Source organism: Erigeron canadensis, chromosome 6 (genome assembly GCF_010389155.1).
Source record: "Erigeron canadensis isolate Cc75 chromosome 6, C_canadensis_v1, whole genome shotgun sequence".
Lineage (NCBI taxonomy): Eukaryota > Viridiplantae > Streptophyta > Magnoliopsida > Asterales > Asteraceae > Erigeron > Erigeron canadensis.
Window position 1 is genome coordinate 16,782,857 of NC_057766.1, and position 7,842 is coordinate 16,790,698.

The 7,842-nt window shown below is 31.6% G+C and overlaps 1 long non-coding RNA gene across 9 annotated transcripts; it reads left to right on the forward strand.

The window, feature by feature from the left end:
* The first annotated feature begins 983 nt into the window (after positions 1-983).
* Positions 984-6,238, forward strand: LOC122606073. Of its 9 annotated transcripts, none has more exons than XR_006324794.1 (9): positions 984-1,319; positions 3,352-3,592; positions 3,658-3,893; positions 3,975-4,071; positions 4,240-4,355; positions 4,938-4,971; positions 5,153-5,254; positions 5,412-5,463; positions 5,874-6,238. It is a non-coding gene; the product is annotated as an uncharacterized LOC122606073 (long non-coding RNA). The 9 variants fall into 9 exon arrangements; XR_006324790.1 differs by lacking the exon at positions 4,938-4,971 and adding an exon at positions 2,399-2,479 and having other exon boundaries at positions 985-1,319; XR_006324791.1 differs by having other exon boundaries at positions 985-1,319; positions 4,938-4,962.
* Positions 6,239-7,842: the final 1,604 nt, after the last annotated feature.

The following is a 7,842-nucleotide window of genomic DNA, read 5'->3' on the forward strand; positions in this document are numbered from 1 at the left end:
TCAAATCAGTTTGTTTAACTTTTATATATATATCTATATATGTATACGTATATATGAAAATGTCAAGATGAAAATACAACAAAAAAAATATCCCATAAAAAATGACAATTCATAAAAGGAAAACTTTATAAACATACCATTTTATTAACATCATTTTTCATCTTATACCTATAAAGCAAGATGAAGATGGAAAAAAGAAACAAACAAACATACCTATTCTTCATCATTCAAATCGGTTCTTTTAACTCATATATATATATATATATATATATGAAAATGTCAAAATGAAAATACAGGCAAAAAAAAAACCCATAAATAATGACAATCATAAAAGAAAAACTTTATAAATATACCTTTTTATCATCATTCTTTATCTTATACCTATAAAGCAGAAAAACAAAATTAATTAACAAAAGAAAGTATTGTCATCGATCTTTTATACCTTGAGAAATCATATTCAACATACTAAAAATAATTTTCTGAAATATGAGAGAAAATATGAAAAGAATGAATGAATGAGAGAAAAAGGAAAAAAAAAAAAGATAGAAAAAAAGTTGAAAATCAAAAGTGTGTCAACTTTATCATCACATATTAGTTGTCATTAGTGCATGGGAAAGTGTATGGGGAAACTTCTCAATAAAGCATACTCCTAACTAATATTTACATTCTAACTCTTTCGGTCTTTTGCTAACCAACTCCTAACTACAATGTGATCTCATCATTAAGCATCTTTTTAGTACTTTATACTAACGTGGCCTATCTAAAAGTTTAACAACAACATGTTCTTTAAGTCATCATGGAATCTCCTCTAGTAGAATAGAAGATAGATATATATCTATCTACTTATATATATATATATTATGAAAAGAAGTGCTTATTTACTGTAAATTTTGTAAATTGATGCCACGTGGGACGAAATAGTTGGACACTGTTTTTTACCGACTCTTTCTCTCCTTTCTCTCCTGAAACACACAATCCCTCATTTTTTCTGTGTCCATTCCCCATCAATGTATACCATTACTTCTCTTCAATCCACCATCCTCTCTCCTTCCTCTTCAATCCACCATACATCGACAAGACGATAACCCACCGCCGGCTCCGCCACGTCACCACCCGAGCCACCCACAACTCCTCCCGGCGCATAATCTGCCTTTTTTCTGTTCCTTATGGACTTATGGCTGCTTTTGCTTCTCTTTCTTTCTCATTCTTTCCTTCTCCTACACTCACTGAAAAATATCACACAGTCATGGGAGATCTGAAAAATGTAACGGAACTCATTCATCTTCTTCTTTATCCCCTCATCTGAATGTTGGTCTAAGGTAAATTTTGGTAACCTCCATTCAATCATAGGTTTATATTTTAGGGTTTGAGTTTTATCTAATATGTTGGGGATTTATAATTTTATTTTATTTTTTTAATTTATTCATATGTTTATATTTTGGGGGGTTTTTAAGTTAATTATAATTTTTGTGATATACTTGAGCTTAAGTCTTTTGATATGAACTACAAATATATAGTCTATATATGTATGTATCAAATTATTACAAACCCCTTAAACATATATTTTTATACTCAAATAAACAAACGGGAAAGGATGAAAAGCCAAAGATAGAAGTGGTTTAATTTGGTGGTTAAAGCATACCATCTAATTTGATTATCGGGATTCAAAGGAAACAGTAAAGCGTCACAGATTATTCACGAGCAAAAAGCCAAATGGTTCATTTGTTTTCATTTATTCATCTTGTTCTTGTTCTATAAATGGTTTAGAAGTTTATTTTCATATTACGTTATCATTACTTAATTTGTTGGCATACATTTATATGTTTTGTACAGATCTTTTTGATACAAAATGATTGCAGGGGAGTTAGAATATTGAGCTTTTTAGGCGATGTCTAGATTTTTTTTTTTTTCTAATTTTTTACAATGATACATTTTTGTTTGTGAACTACTCGTATTTTAAATGTTCTTAGACTACTATTATGTCATTGATTAGTTATGTTGTTTTAGCAAATTCATAAAAACACTTTTATGCATTATTTGTTTCTACACCTCAACCGTTTGCATGACAAGCACTCATCGGCTGCTAGACTTTTAGGTCAGTTCCTTGTCATGTTTAGATCAGTGTTTAAGGCTGAACAACTCACCTTTAAGAACATTACACGAACGGTTTAGGTGAGTATGTCAAATACTCATAACAAGCCTTTGAAAACTCTTAAAGTGCCTTGATTTTTAGCATGATATAGCAAGATAATGGATTTTAAACATGAACTAATATTTGGATATCTAAAATCTGCTAGGATCGACCCTGTTGGATGTTAATCTTGACTTAGGTTATTATTTGGTAACATTAGTTAGTTTATTAGTTATATTTTGATTGCTTTTTTCTATTTAATTAAAGGAATTAGTTATGAGTGGTGGTACAAATATTTGGTGTGACCTGGCCGAGTTTGATGGTCAAGCGGCTTAAGAATAGGGGAAGGTATGCTACAGTTTATGTTAACCATATTGGGTATTATAGCCATGTCTTTATATTGATTTGGGTTAGCCTTTTCTTTTCAAGTTCTCTTTCCCTCCATGCTTCATAAATTTCAATATTTATATTTCATATATGTGTAAGTTCCAGCAATGGGTGTGAAGTGTATGTCACGGGGCCTGAACCAACAGAACCTTTTAAAGGCCTTGAAACTGTAGCCAAGGTGATTAGAGAAAAACCGTTTTGTTTAATAGGAAAGATGAAAGATGAAATGTTAATACTTTAGGATGATTATTGAGCTTGGATCACCTTATTGCTTTCTTATATGATCAAAAGTCCACGGAGAAAGAAAGAGATGGACTAAAAGAGAATTTAGCTCATGAAATGATGACGAAAAACATTGATGTAACAAGTAGTAGTTGTAATAGGTCTAATAGATAGTGATAGTTTGTCAAACCGGCATGATGAGAAAGGGTATGGTGTTGGAGATTATTGTCTTCGTATCATCTGTTAATGTGTACATATCTTCATCTTTAGCTAAAGAATGCTAGGTCATGAGGTCAGATTAGGTTACTTGTCAAGTGTTTATAGGACCAGATCCTAAAAGTGAGTTTTTTGATTATTTAAGCAGCCGTTTAGGGAGTTGGTTAGGTTTGAGTTAGAATCTAATGACTTAGTTATGGGTATATGTATATATAAATCTGTATGTATTGGTTATTGTGTATTATTTTTTGCACGGAAAAGTAAGGTTGGGTGTGATGTGCATTAACTGTGTGCTTTCTCCCCATGCATATATTTGTTTTGTTTTCAACTTCTTGATGATTTCAGTTGTTTCTTGTTTCATATTTGTAATTGTTTCTTTCGTATTGTTGTTGTAGGCTAGAAAGATTCAAGCATGTGTTAAGATGCACTTGGTGCCACACTTCCAAGGTGAACTGAAGGAGGCTGCCCATGTTTTGATCCGAAAGTTTGATGGTGCTGCCCAAAAGGACACACATAGTGTTGTTGATCTTGATTATAAGATCCAGTTTCTTCAAATGCACTGACGTGCAACCAGTCTTAACATATACCTGACGTTGTTGATAAGAAACAAGCGATTGTTGTGAACACCAACTTATGGTAGAACGTTGCAAGCATTTTATTTGAATAGGTTATGACAGGTACTAACACTTGTGTTTCCGCAGGTTCTTTTGATTGCTGTGGAGATGAATGTGACGACAAGCTTGACTGGATCTTGTATTTGGTAGATGGCGATATTATTAATTCGCTTGAGCTATGTAAGTAGTTGAGAAATATCAGGTACTTTGTTTGCTTTTTGTTGCAATGGTATACTGCGTTTGTGTGTCTACATATGTGAGTGATTATGATACTGAATGTTGTGATATCCTTGCTGATAATTTGAATGGAGCTATAACCGTCGGTTAGTATAATACATCCCCTCCTTTTGGTTATACAGAAGTATAACCAATAGCTACACTCATGTATTCCTGTTTAATGCTAGATGTCATTGGGAGAATTGCTTGGAGTGGTGATATAGAGATTTTTAGAACCGTGGGTAAAGAGAGCAAAAGGAAGAACTTCGACCTCCAAGATTATGAGTAAGTTTTTTATCATTTGTAATAAATGAGGCCAGATTTATATATATTTGTAATTCCATAAACGTGATGAAATAAATACTTTATTTAGTGGCAGAAATGTGTTTAAAAAACAAAAATGTCTCATGTCTCTATTAAAAACTTATATACATGCATGTTGTGACTGTTTAGTAGCTATTGGGAAAATACCAACCATAAACGCTGATATTTATTTCATTTAACACCATTGGAGGCCACGCCAGCATTTGAGACAAATTTCTCCTTGATGTAAATTCAAAGCTATATTGGTGAGTTTTGTACGTGCTCATGATTATATTTGCGTCTTACACTTTATCGTTTGGTGTTCTTTTGATAGTTATCGCTTTTAAATTTATGCATAATCGTGAGTTATTGAATGAAAGGAAGGCGATGAGTGTTAATTAAACTGTAGTATCATCAAAATGATCTCATATTGGATTCCAACTTTAACTTGAAATATCTCGTGGTTTATCTTTTAAACAAAAGCAACATCAAGTTACATTGTGTATATTTGTAGATCTTCTACTATACCAAAGGAGATAAAGATGCGGTTCTACTTCTAAAATAGTTGCCACATATTACACTGATTTGTCTAAGACGGAATCTTGGAATAAAGATGGCAACATGGGTGGGTTCGATGCGGGTTCGGTCATAACAAGTCTTTTTTAGTACATTTAGCATCAAAATATAGCAACCTTTTACCCATTCGACCTATTATTTTTTTAGCAAAATATTTCACCTTTTTGCTCATTCATTACTAAATGGTTGAAGCCGACACATCTACATGGACCAAAATGCTCTAATAGTTTCTTACATAACTAACTATTATACATTTTTAATCTTATCAATAGGCTATAAAGAAGAGGCTCTTCATTGGTAAGCGAGGTTAAAAGAGTAGTCATACTTGGCAATGCTTTCTTTGCACTTGGAAACATTAATCCGACTGTTGAAGCAAATGTTCAGAATATTTGTTCCTTGAACTATTTTCTTCTTACTTTCTGGTGCATTTCTGTTAGTGTCAAACCTTCATTGGGACATGAAGTCATTATTTTATATGTACTTACAGATTTACGGACCTTGAAGGCTGAAGCTGCAAACATTGTATTGGATTCTGGTGCAGATATAAACATTGTTGGCATAAATACCACAACACAACTCAAACTGTCAGGTTTGTTTCATCTTATCAACTATATTACTTGAAACGAATCAACTAAATGTCAGGTTTGTTTTATTAAAAGAATTGACCAATATTTGAGGCTTTAGTAGTAAAACTCTATGTGATTGGCATGTGAAGTCGTTTGATAGTACTGGATTAATTTCTCCAGGGAATTTCTTTCATGATCCAACCTCTCGAAGCAAGTTATGCAACTAAAGAATGTAAGCTACCTTAAGCTCTTTGGTTTTAAAGATTGTTCGAAGTTAAATATAGATGGAAATTAATATATTGTTTTACTAATTAGAAGGTTCGTTTTTTTTAGAACGGAAAATAATAATGCTCGGTGATCCTTTATAAGATTGAACTTATGGTTAAAGAATGATCTTTTGCTTTCTCGACTAATTAAAAAGTCAGTTTTAGCTGACACATCAAGAACTATGCAGAGTATCATTTAGAAGATTGAACTTATGTTTAATACAACCTGTCCATAAATTATTTAAACTTTGTTTGTAAGTTTGATACCAAATAAAGTAATTACTTAATTTTACTCTTAGAAGTTTCAAGTATGAAGATCGTGTTATATGTGACTAAAGAGATTGATTTAGTTTGATGACCTCGGATTATTCTGCAGTTGTTTCATAAAGTGAATCTTGGAGCTTTGAAGTTCTGGCCAAAGTGGCTTTTGCCTCAAAGCAACTGGTGTGAAATGGCCATATCTACTATATATACTCAGATTTGAAATACATATTTGCAGCCATTAGACCCCTTCAATATTAATTTGGCGCCACCAGTATACTATGTCAAATTTACAAGCCTCGCCATCCTGCCTAGCGTGTTCATGTTTAAGGTAATTCAGGATGTATTGCATCAAGTAGAGATGGTATAATATGCTGATCCTTTTGTACAGGGTAGGTTGACATGAAATCCATGTTTCCTACAGTTATTTTTTTGTGATAAAGTAGATCAACTTTTCATATATAGTAATTTTTTTTTCCATTTTTGTTTGTGGGAATAAAATGATTCAAGGTGGACTCAAAGTTTAGCCAAAGATAGATTTTAAAATAATTTTTTTTTTTAATTTTTGATATGAAGATCTTGTGTGGTTATTGGATGTCGTTGAAATTGGTCAGCTCCATGACTTTCGGATGGTTGGGGAATCAAATCCAACTTTCTGTCTTGATTTTGCGGTGTGTGTAACGAGCGGACACTTGAGAGATTTCTTTAGAAATAAATGGGCTTGCAAAGCAACAATCTTTTACTTTAGTGGCCCGTGCATTGCACGGCCAATATTAATACTAGTATATATACGGGAAGAGATTATCAAGTTGGAAACATCTTGGCGTTTGGATGAAAATTAAGGGTCAAGATTTAAAGTTAATCTTTGAATTTTTACCTTTGATTTTAATCCAAGAGTTAAGAATTGTCTAACATGACTAGTCATGTTAGACAATTTGAGAGAATCCTCTCCCTATATATACCACATATATCTCTGTAAATCTATATTGGGCTTTTTTTATTTGTAAAAGTTTGATACACTGGGCTCAAAATCAAGAACGATCTATTACATTGATTTAACTAATGACTGCTTGACTGGAGATTTCAAATAAGGTATTCCTTGGATTTTAAATGGGTGTGCACTCTTACTATGTATATTACTTTGCTCATAAAAATCTAATAAATTAACACTGGTATTATTTTTGAGAGGGTATTACCCTCACTAAGTCCGCCACTGTTGGTGAAATGATAAATATACAAAATGACAAGAAGAAAATAACCCCAGCCAAATGTCTTGGAAAAACACTGATTTAAGTCAATAGACTTGTCTTTTCCAGATAAATTGAATCGAAAATTTTTATTGGTTTTGATTATCTGTTAACAATTGACCTGTCTTTTTTCTTTTTAATTTTTTTTTCACCACAAGTCATAATTTGATTCCTATAAATCCTTGTATACAAGATAACAAATAAAAAAATATATATACACAAGTTTTTCTTATTTAAAAATAGGGAGGCTGTTTTCAAAAATTCACTCATCTTGCTTGGACGTATGATCACAAGACACTGAGGTGGTGTTTGGTTACTGAAAATACCATTTGTCTTCCATTTTTGTTTTCCAATAAAACATTGAAAAACATAAAATGCGTTCTAATCATAATTTTTTAAGAATGTTTTTTAAGAAAATAAAAAACAATTTTTTATCACTTTTTTTTATAGAAAATTTGAAAATATCTTTTTTTTATTTTCCATTTCCATTTCCATTTCTATTTTCTATTTCACTCCCCCCTCTTCCCTTACCTTTATAACAAGTTTTCTAGTGTCTAACTAAAACACGTTTTTAAAAATTTTATTTGTTTTCTAGAAAACAAAAACTTTTTTTATTTTTTCTAGAAAATTAGAAATAAAAAACTTCAAAACATTTTATGTAACCAAACGGAGCCTGAGGGTGCGTTTAGTTCAAGAAAATATTTTCTAGTTTTCCATTTCCAATTAATTTTCTAGAAAATAAAAAGCTTTTTCATTTCTAGAAAACCTGTAAAAATTTTAAAAACACGTTCAAAGTAAAATATGCAAATTTCATTTTTCTATCTTAAAAAAATAAAA